This window comes from Schistocerca serialis, chromosome 3 (genome assembly GCF_023864345.2).
Source record: "Schistocerca serialis cubense isolate TAMUIC-IGC-003099 chromosome 3, iqSchSeri2.2, whole genome shotgun sequence".
NCBI lineage: Eukaryota > Metazoa > Arthropoda > Insecta > Orthoptera > Acrididae > Schistocerca > Schistocerca serialis.
Genome location: NC_064640.1, coordinates 86,836,557 through 86,848,635, shown reverse-complemented (window position 1 = coordinate 86,848,635; position 12,079 = coordinate 86,836,557). Strand labels below are relative to the sequence as shown.

Below are 12,079 nucleotides of genomic sequence, written 5' to 3'. Positions count from 1 at the left end.
CCTGTGCTACAGTACTTTATCTCATGCAAACCTTATCTATACTGCTCACTGACACAGTGCAACATCACTGCTAAATGTTTGCTTCGTCTAATTGTCCAGATCTGATAATTCAGACAGCACTTTGGTTGTCTACATGAAGAATGGTCTTCTCTTCTTGACTGTTCTTGTATATGATCTTGATGCTCTTTTTTCTGGTACATTCTGCTGGTGCTATGTATTCTGTTACAGTTGATGATGTAGCTACTACACTTTGTTTCTTGAAACACCAACTAACAGGAGCATCATTATAAAGAACAATGTATGCACTTGTACTCTTCCAATCTCTAAGCCTTATGCATAATCAGCATTACAATACACATTTAGATGAATAGTATTATCTTTTTTCTTTTTGTGGGTATCTTGGAATTCTTTTGACTTTTGGTAATCCCTGCAAGTCAGTACTCTGACTGATAGTTGGGCTTCTACTGATTCAATATGTGGATATGAGCATTGCTTCTCTCCATAACTCTTTCTTTTATCGAAGATCACAGTTCCTACCTGGTTTAATATTATCACACACACACACACACACACACACACACACACACACACACACACACACACACACAGCCTCCCTGCTTTTCCATGTTTTTGCTTTGCTGTGTTCACTTTATTTGTGAAACTACAAGAATTTCTATTGTCTTCTGCATACACACAAACCAAATAAACAGACACCACACACTCCTAAAATCACACGACTCAGGTAACTCACATTCTGCTTTAAAGTCACAGCCCATGCTGCATACATTTGCTTACGTTGCTTTAAACATTGATTAAATTTGAGTCTAGTTTCAACATGGTTCTGGTTACTATAATAGGCAGCTAGCAAACCAAAAACATAAGAAAAGCTCACACCGTTTGGGACCAAAAGTGGGAGGAATTTACATACAATTAGAGACAGAATTAGCAAGGCTAATTGCCTCATCCCTATGCTAAACAGCACAGCTTTACTGTCTGTTAACACAACGGTATACGAAAGGAGATGAAGTGCTAACAACATATTGCCTAGAGACAAATTCGAAAAACTATCCAAACACTTTCAGATTGTTTTGGATAATATAGGAGATTATAATGCTGCCAATTCTTTTATATCTTGTGTTTATCTGTTGTGTTCAATAAACTAACAAAAAAAATGTTATTTAGTATGCACTGCGCTAATGCAAACGAATTACAACTGATTATGATAAAGGTACAAAAGTCTTTTTCAATAAAGCAAAATGTCCCAAACTGTCACAAGTTCACAGAATCACATGTAGCAAATTTGGTTTCAGAACAGGCTGTACCTGTGTTCAGTCTGCAGTGATACTGAAGTAGCGTTACAGGAAGGATTACCAAAAGAGAGTCATTTGTCTGTCAGCAGTCAAGTAGCCCATTGGTAACCAGAACCTCCTTCGCACACTGCCTCAGAAACTAAGCTGGGGGAAAAAATGATTCAAATGAAAGACACAGGGAAATGTAACTGTCTGACCACTTACAAAAAAACATGCGTGAGCTATTCGCCCTGTTAACACATTAAATGCATCTTCCTAAAATTTTTGGAAACAAGTTGGATACATCACAAAATCTTAAAAGCTGCACCACATTCATCTGAAAGTCACTTAAAACAAATGGCAGATTTGCTGGCAAAACAGCCACTGCCATCTTGACCAAAAATAAAACACAATCTAGGAAAATTTGGCACACAGTGGTCTGTATGCGCCGAATGAAACTTTGTTCTGTAACGATGTCTCAGTTTCCTTAAAAAGTGATAGTGACGTGTGTAAAATCTGCGTAAAAAAGGTAAAGAGAGGTATACTATGCATCCGGTGCAGGTCGTGGTATCACGACAAATGTGTTAAAGTGAATCTAAAATATATAAAAGACGAACATGACTGGAAATGCCGTCAGTGCGTTGTGAGTGTCACGAAAAACGAGGCAATGGACACGATAAAATCAAAAGAAAAAATAATAAGTGTGCTTACAGAGGATTTAATGACTGTAAATACGAAATATGAAGAACTTCGGCAGAAATATCAAGAACTGGAAACGAAATACAAAGAGATAGAGTGAGATCATCGTCTAGCACAAGACAGTGTTGTTAACCGTCGTTCTGCGCAAAAAACGTGGCGTTTGCCGAAAAAAACAAACAAACAGACAGTGAGTACAGTTCCGGCGATACCGCTAGCAAACAAATTCGCAACACTAGACGAAGACTGTGATAAGACAAAGAACAATGACGAACAAAAATCAGTGACGAAACTTCCAATCGAGTGCGCAGCCAAGAAAACATCTAATACGAAAAATAAACCAGTAAACCTCAAACGACGAGTTGTTGTACTTGGTGATAGCCACACCAAGAAAATTGCCGAAAAAATAAATGAGTACAGTACGTTATTCACGGCAACAGGTATGACGAAACCCAGTGCACCTTTGACTGAGATAATTAAGAGCAGCAACTCACTTAATGAGCTATCTAAGACTGATGCCGTCATAATCATGGGTGGAAGTAATGATGTATACAGAAATGAGAGTAAACATGCGACCCAGTGTTTAAAAACTACATTACTTGATCTGAAAGCTCCGAACATCATAGTTACTAGTTTGCCTCACAGATACGACCTGCAAGACAATTCCATCGTAAATCTGGAGCTTGCAAAAGTAAACAGACAATTCTACAAAATATGCAAGTCCCAACAAAATGTAACATTTCTTGATCTTCCAGATGCAAGAGATTTGTTTACGAAACATGGACTACATTATAATAACGCTGGCAAGTCATACGTTGGCAAAATGCTAGCGAAATTAATACAAAAAGACGACGACGTTGCAAGAAAACTAATTGCTGTGCAACCAGTTTCGACCAAGGAAATGGATAAACGAGAAAACAATTTCAAAATCGCAGCCACAGCGCCAGCTCAAACAGGAACATCACGTCCAGAAGATGAGAAGGTGCCAGAACCAGCCTCAGAACATACAGCAAAGACTGAAATTATCGTCAAGAAAACTGTACCTACTCATCATCCAGATGCTCACACACAGGGAAACTGATGAAGGGGGCCAGTTCTATCCGAATTTGGCCCAATACAACGAATCCAGAACAAGTAGTCAACACTCAGGTGGACGTTCCGTTACTTTATAGTCAAATTAGTTTTAAAGACCCTCTACCTAATAATATATGCAGTAGTAATTTCGTTATGCACTTGAACATAAGAGGTCTGTCTGAAGGAATGATCAGGAAGCTTTATGATAGAAATTTTGCTAGAAAGTGTGAAACAATCTGTGAAAGTAATATGCCTTAATGAGCATTGGCTAAAATCTGAAAATATCAGTCTCCTAAATAAACTTACAGGTTATAAACTGGCTACCAGCTTTTGTAGGACCAATGGGTATGGAGGCTCTTGCATATTAGTTCATTCCACGGTAGACTATGATATCAGACAGAATTTTAGCCATCTGAATGAAGAAGGCACATTTGAAAGTTGTTGTATAGAACTTAAAGAGTATAACACACTAATTATCAGCATATATCGCACCCCTGGGTACCATATAAGCTCTGTATTCTTAGATAAGTTTGATACATTGCTACATAAATTAAAATGTGAGAAACTGTACAAGAAAGTGGTTATATGTGCTGACTTCAACATAGATGTAAGGACTGATGACAAATTTTCTTCACACTTAAAGAACCTGGTAGCCACAAATGGGCTAAATCTCAATTTCGATCAGTATACAAGAATTACAGCAAGCTCTGCAACATGTATTGACAATATTGTAAGTAGTTATAATTATTATGTAAAAGAAAAATTTCTTCTAGATTTAGGAGTATCAGACCATAAAGCACTATTTGTATCACTACCGAAGCAAAATTCAGTCTGCACAACAAAAAGATGTAGGAATTTCAGTCAAGAAAATGTAGAAGTATTTTGCAAAAAACTAAGCCAAACCAAGTGGACAGTCAGCAAACACACTTCCACAAGTGACAATTACAATAACTTTTTAACTGAATTCTTGGGTGTATTCAATGAATGCTTCCCTTTTGTAACAGTGAGGACCAGGTCCCAAAAAAGTAGATCCTGGGTAACAAAAGGAATTAGAGTGTCTAGTGCTACTAAGAGGAAACTGCATATGGAGGCAAAAGTAAATCGAAGCCCTCAATTTCTTAAGTATGTAAGCACATACAAAAAAAAACATTTGACAAAATAGTTAAACTAGCAAAACGTACTGCAAATAACGACTTCATTTCAAATGCAAAAAACAAATCAAAAGCTGTTTGGTCTGTTATAAGAAGTGAAGTTGGCAGTGAGGCAGAGAGAAAATGCCCTTCTAAAATAGTGATTAATGGTAGAGCTGTTACAGAACCCAGTGCCATTTGTGAATCATTCAATGACTTTTTCATAAATTGTAACAAATTTGGTGACTGTTCACCACCAAATACAAAGCCCAATATGACAGATAGCAATTGCACATGTTTTAAGTTTTCTCATGTTTCCATCTCAGATGTCATCAAAATCATAATGTCCCTAAAAAATTCAAAATCTGCGGGGTGGGATGAGGTCCCCACTGAAATAATAAAAATAGTCCGTCACAGTATTGCATATCCACTCTCTTTCATAATCAACCAATCATTTGATGAGGGATGTTTCCCAGATCGATTAAAATATGCAGAAGTTCGGCCCATACACAAAAAAGGCAAACAAGATGAATTGGGCAACTATAGGCCAATCTCACTGTTACCAATTTTCTCAAAAATATTTGAAAGAGCTGCATGTGATCAGATTGAAAATCACAATTCATCTAACAGCATTATCTTAGGCAATCAATATGGTTTCAGAAAAGGCCGCAGCACAATCCATGCAATAAATGAATTAGTCACAAAAGTCAGCAGATGTCTTGATGATAGAATGTGTGTGTCAGGCATCTTTTGTGACCTGTCCAAAGCCTTCGACACAGTAAATCATGACCTGCTTCTCCAAAAATTGGCACGCTATGGTTTTCAAGGCAAATCTCTTAGCTGGATGTCATCATACTTGGCAAACAGAAAACAAAGAGTACTTATTAACATCAACGGCAAGAAATTTCTCTCTGGCTGGAAAAACACTCAATTAGGTGTTCCACAAGGCTCAATATTAGGGCCACTGCTTTTTCTATATTATATTAATGATATGCCATGTCAGGTCCAGTCTGATACTATCCTCTATGCAGATGACTCAACAGCTGTAGTCTGTTGTAAAAATGAGGTAGACCTAATTCGTCATATTGAACAAACACTTGGGGAAGTGGAGGCATGGGTCAAAAACAATAACTTGACATTAAATTTTACGAAAACAGAAATTGTTCATTTTACCACAAAACAATCTGCACAGTCTATAAGTGAAATAAGGTATATGGACAAAAAATTAGAGACTGCAGACTGTGTCAAATTCCTTGGTGTGTTAGTCAATAAAAACCTGTTATGGAGTCGCCATGTGGATAACATACTGGGTCGACTGAATAGCCTTGTATATATTATGAATATCTTGTATAGTATTACTGATTTAGCTGTAAGAAAAACTGTATATAATGCATATTTTGTTTCAGTCATTAGGTATAGTATAATTTTCTGGGGGTCTGAAAAAACAAATTTACTTAGAGCTTTTAGACTACAAAAAAGAATCATCCGAGCAATGGTGGGAGCAAAACCAAAGCAACACTGCAAACCTTTATTTGTAAAACTGGATCTAATGAGCATTCCAAGCATATACATCTATGAAACTCTCACTTTCACGAAAAGAAACCCACAACTTTTTGAGGGCAACTTCTTCTTGCATCAATATGATACAAGACATAAAATGAGCTACATGTTACCTACCCACTGTTTAAAATCATATGAAAAAAACCCATACTATATGGGCATGAAATTTGTAAATAAAATATGGAAAGATATGGATGACCCAAATATAAAAGGCACCAAAAGAGACCTGGAAAAATATCTGAAAGATAAATGTTACTATAGTGTAGAAGATTTCATGAATGGTAACAATGCATTATAATTGTAATTAAAATACCTCTTTGAAGATGTTACACCATGTATATTATTAGTTTATTGTCTATTTTTAGTATTGTTATATATAGTGTAAAAACTGACAAGTCACCTATGTCACAATCTTTGATTGTATAAGGCATGTTATGTGATGATAAAAATTGAATTGAATTGGAAAAAAAAAAAAAAAAAAAAAAAGCATCAAACATTAGAGGGTCCTCTCGCCAGAGCAAGAAGCCACACATCAGAGAACTGCAGCCTAGGCAAAGATGTGCGAGGAGGACCTCACCATATCTTTGTTGCTGGAAGGAGGTACTCCACAGCCCTGTAGTGGGCTTTACGAGATGCAGCTTATACTCATGAAGGGGGATGGCACACTACAATAACTGAGAATCATGACACTCCTCCTTGGCTGCTACACCCGCCATTTCATTCCCTGCAATACCCATATGCCATCATACCCAGCAGAAAGATATCTGCTTTCCCAGCTGCTGTAGATGGAGGAGGGTGTCCCCGATATTCTGGACAACTTTCCTGGGTACAAGCATTGTATACACTGAAGGACAATCAGAGAATCTAAACAAACCAGGAATTTAGCACTTGAAGCATACCTTATCTGCTCCAGTGCCTGAAAGATCACATATAATTCTACAGACAGTAAAGTCTCTAAGCAGTCAGACCTTGAGGACACAATCAGGGAAAACAACATATCAACCAACATGGTCTGGTGTTCATTTAAAATGTCACAAAACAATGTATGAAAAACATACGCAGGATTGATATCTCTCCTGTATTGCACCAAATCTAAAATTACTCTGGATCTCTCCAGTAACCACAGTGGCAGACAGTTAAAACCCTGGATTTGGGATTGTACTTGCTCCACACCAAGTGACTCCAGTACACGCTGTATGTGGATACCAAATGGTAGTATTGCTTGAGGAAAGTTGGAGAAAAGGCATTCCAAAGGTTGACGAGCAACAGTATGGTATGAAGGCGAATTCAGAGATGCGAGGAACTTACATGCTGGACGCACCATGAGGAGTTGTCATGGGACTGTAAGAGGAAGTTCACCAGCACAGCACAGAGACTAGGTATGGTGCGGGTCTTATAAGCATCCGTGGTCAGCCAAATCCCCTCATAGTGGACAACATCAATGATCTTCAGATAAGAAGACCTCCTGTAGCCTAGCCACGATTCCCCAAGACCTGTGGTTAAGGCACTTCATGATGTTCAGTGCCTTCAGAACTCTGGCTTTCATTTCCTCAGGTGTGGCAACAATCGCAATTTAGAGTAAAAAATGAGGCTCAGTAACTTCACTGAGACTTTAAAACACAGAACGGTATTGCTCATATGCAAGTAATGTAAATAAAAAATATTATGAGAATACACTTATCTGCAGAAAACTGAAAAAAGGTATTTGCAGTCCACTCCTCTAACCTCTGCACTGTAAGTTGCAACTGACGAGTCACTGTTGCAACACTGGAGAAGGGACAGAAAACAGCAAAATTGTCCACAAATAAAGAGCATTGTATAGGACTCTGTATGGTAGACATGATATGTTAATGGCTATGGCAAAGAGCGTAACACTTAAAACCCATACCCTTAGGGACACCATTCTCCTGCTAAAAAGATCTGACAGCATATCGCCAACTCAGGAGCTAACAAAAAATCACTGAGGCAGGAAAGACAGTACGAAGAAAAGTCCCACTGATGCAGATGGGTGATAATACTGTGTCTCCAAGTAGCATCGTACACCTTACTGATATCAAAGAAAGTGCTGGTACACTGATGTTTACATAGGAAAGACTACTGAATAGCCACTTCTGGCAGTGTCAGATCATTGACAGCGGACAAAATTCTGCGAAATCCACACTGAGAGCGACTCAAGAGTTTCCTGGTCTCTAACAAACAGAACAAATGACAGCTACCCGCTCACTCCAATGAGTTTCCTACACAGCTCATTAAGGCAATACTCCAGTAACTATTGGGTCCAATGCGGCCTCTTTCCACAAGATGGGGAAGAGGAGACATTAGAGGAGAATTTCCTATAGCACTGAATGCAATTCCCGATTTTGTAGTGATAAGGTGCAGTATCATGAGTCTCAGACTGTGATGATTCCAGCTCCCACAGGGAGAAAGGGTAGTTGTAAGACTCAGACCACCAGATCCTGGCTGGCATTGGCAGCACACCTTGCAAAATGCTCTGACAGTGTGTGTGCAATGTCTTCGGGATTTGTTTGGACATACCCATGTTTCAGCAGTGCAATTATTGGTAAACGGCTGTGTTTATCATAAATCCTCTTGATCGCTTCCCACACTTTTGTAGAACAAGTGGAACAGTTGATGGAGTCCAGGAACACTTGCCATAACCTTTTCTTGCTCTCCTCGATTATGCGTCGAGCCCTGGCTCTTGTGAACGAAAATGCTGTGAGGTTCTCTGCTGTTGGGCAGTATTTAATCCATTGAAAAGCCACACACCTGATCAGGATTGCTGAGTGACACTCAGCAGTCCACCAAGGTACAGGTTGCCTTGTAAGATGACTTGAGGACATTGGGATAGGTAAGTCAGCAGTATGATGGATTACTCATGTAATGTGGGCCACCCATTCCTCTGCACTGTCACAGTATTCAAACACAGCTGCCTGTCTGAACAGTGTCCAGTCCCTTCACGGAATGCTCCATCAAGTACCTTCAGGGAATGCTCCATCAAGTAGGTGGATGTGGAGTGGGAAGTGGTCAGTAGCATGAGGTAGTCAATTACATCCCACTGACAGAGTCTGCAAAGGCTGGAGAGTAGAAAGAGAGGTCGATGGCTGAGAATGACCCAGTGGCAGCACACAAATGAGTGGGAGGACCTGTATTGAGGATGCACAGCTCATGAAACGTCATGAGACTCTGCAAAACCGACCTCAAGGGCAACTAGACTTTGTGTCCCAGAAGCCGTGATGGGCACTGAAGTCTCCCAGTTGAGAAATGGTTAGGGGAGTGGTTCCAGGAGATCTATGAAAGCCTCAGAGTCTATTGCATCTTGAGGTGGTACACTGAACAAACAGTGATCCTGTGACACACATGAATTTCAAAGGCACCTGCTTGCAGGTCAGTAGTCAGGGCAAGAGCAGAGATGTGTTATTGATGAACACAGCATCCCCTCCCTTGGTTCTTTCCCTAGTTATGTCATCCTTGTGATGGAGCATATAGCCCCACAGTATAGGGGTATCAGATGCTTTAAAATGTGTTTCCTGCAAATGCAAGCACAGAGGAAGTTCCTGTGCTAGAAGTTTCAGTTCCTCCACGTGTTCTGAACCCATTAAGTTCCACTGTATAATGGGAGCTATCTATCACTGGGGTAGCACTTTTAGCCTGATTTTCTGCTGGGGAGGGGAGCCTGTAATGGGTGGAGACTCAATCTTGGGGTGAGATGATTTCCCCAGTCTGATATCAAGATCCATAAACTCTGAAGAAAATTCTAGAGAGACATCAGAGAGGATGACATCGACATCGTCAGACTGTGTGTACTTCTAATCTCCATCGGTGGGTGATTCTTCGCATTCGACATGGAATTTTTTGTCTGAGGAGGCTTTTGAGCCACAACCGCAGATATGACATTGGCAGTGCTGGATGATGGACAAGACTGGATGTCTGGAGGGACAGGGAGTTCCACAATGTCAGCAACCACAGCCTTTTCTGTAGTTCTGGGGGAGGGGCAGGCTTCAAAGTAACTGTAGCAGCAGCACAAGTGCATTGAAAAACACAGGTAATACTGCTGACACTAGCAACCTACATTTGTGTAGTTGTATTGGTTTTCTGGACTGGCTGTTTGAGAACAGAAGCAAAGGAGACAGTCAACATGGGCAGCTGCATGGTCTTGCATGTCTTTTTAGCTTCATCATATGGGATGCACTTTGTGTCTTTATCTCCTGGATCTTCCATTCTTCAAGAAAGACACTGCAGTCGCTACTCCACACACAGTGAGCCCCAGAGCAGTTGACACACTTTGGAGGAGAGGAAGAACCAACTCCATCATTGGTAGCTTTACCACATTTGCCAAGTGGCTTCCCCCTTACAACCAAGAGTAGTGTGCCCTAAGTGTTTAAAACAGTGTGTTGGGTTTGAGAAATAAGGCTGTGCACTTAAGCGAAGGAAACCTGCCTTAACATTCTTTGGAAGTTTGGTGCTGCTCAGTGTATGAATAAAAGAGTGTGGCTAGACACCATTGACCCATTTCATAATGTTTTGTTCATCCACAATGCCTTCTCGGGACCACTTAGCTTTCAGTTCTTCTAAGGGAATGTCAACTAAATCCCTGCAAGTCACAACACCTTTGTTATAGTCCCCAAGGCATTGAGCTTTCTGGAGGATCTTCACTTGCTGGGAACTAGACATTTTGACCAACAGGGTCCCATTTTGCAAGCGCTTGACAGATTTTGAAGTTCCCGCAATATCCTCTAATCCTTTTTGTAAATAATATGGTGTTCTGTATATACAATGGTGAAACTTTATTGAAGCTACCCCCTTCCTGTTTAACTATTGTAAACACATTCTGACAACTAGCGTGCATTCTGTTACTATTAACTGAAGTACTAACTACCAAGTCCTCTTGTTTGATTGGGTGTTATATGTTCCAGTGGCCCACAATTTCCACTGGGAGGAGGAAGGGGAAATTTCAAAGGATCCATCCTGGTCCCACGAGCAGCTAGTGAAATAAAAGAGCCCTGTGGACCTAGGTAAGCCTTAGACAACTGAGGTGCAGCAGGTACACCACTGAGGGCAGAGGGCAGTTGGAGGCAATGCTACTGATGCAGCTTTATCTATCCACTGTGCAACCCAAGTTCTCAGGCAGTATCCATGGTACTCATACCTGTGTTGATGAGATTTGGGTCCTAACATCTCATAATTCATCACCAAGAATGCTTTCATGTTACCTATGCTAATCGGACTAGTTATACTTTCCTCACCTTATCTGATGAATTGTCACTAAGGACACTTACACGTAAGATCTACTAGGCATATCTAACTGCCAGTTAACACATGTTACCCTCATTTTTCACAGAAAACTTCAAAGGTAAGCAAGATGTGGTTTTTCCAGGGCTTTCAACACAGTTCCAAAGGGACCTTACACAATAGCAAATTCCTCAAATGATTAGCTGTTGCTCAGGATAATTACTTGTTATCTCTATATCATATCTCTTCCGGATACACTAGTCACCAAGAAGGGATTGCATTGGGTAATACACAAAAGACTGAAGTGAATGCCATGTGATTTGCGTAAGGACTACATCGTGGCTCCAGTCATGGGAAGTCACTGAGCTAGTTTTGTTCTGCATAAGTCCCAGCCTCTCTATCAGTCACGCACCAGCTCATACGTGCATTGAATTCCATGACACAAGCAACTGGAAAATTCCTCTTTATCTCCAGTGGTTTCATTTGTATAATTTCTCAAATAATTGAGAAGCCTTAGTTACATTCATTTCACACATACTATACAACGTGCAGCTCCAATTTGTGAAACCTTCCCAGATTTGGTCCCCTGAAATTTTAGTGCATAGAACTTATGATCTATTATTTACAGTATTCTTCATATGACAGCACCTCTGAACATTCACTTCTGTGACATCAACTTTTCTTCGTACAGCAGAGTTGTTTTTGGTCTCCCTATAATGTAGCTTCATGTTGTCTGTGTGAACTGCAAACTCATAGATCCACATTTCTCAACAAACACACTGTGATTTGCATCCATTATGGATCACTACAATTAACCATTCTTACAGCACTGAGCAAACTGAATAACAATAAGATGTCAATCTCTTGACTCCTTAGTGATTAATCAGCAGATATGACCACTAACAGTGCAATTCATCATTTGTTGTCAACCTTGAAAATCTGCAGTGCTGTCAAGCAATAGTTACTTAAATGCCATTGTTGAACCTTGTGTTTCATTTATTAAGCCATATTTGGTGTGTTCTGCATAAACATATTTATGTTAGAATTAATTTTTCTCCTGTACAAATGTATACTACCACTGAGTATCTGTCTACTTGTTAA

At 39.9% G+C, this 12,079-nt stretch overlaps 1 protein-coding gene across 1 annotated transcript in view; it reads right to left on the bottom strand.

Moving 5' to 3' along the window:
- LOC126469752 (leucine-rich repeat-containing protein 40-like) overlaps positions 1-12,079 on the bottom strand; it is a 214,873-nt gene that overhangs the window by 61,383 nt on the left and 141,411 nt on the right. The gene's annotated exons all lie outside the window — the stretch shown is intronic.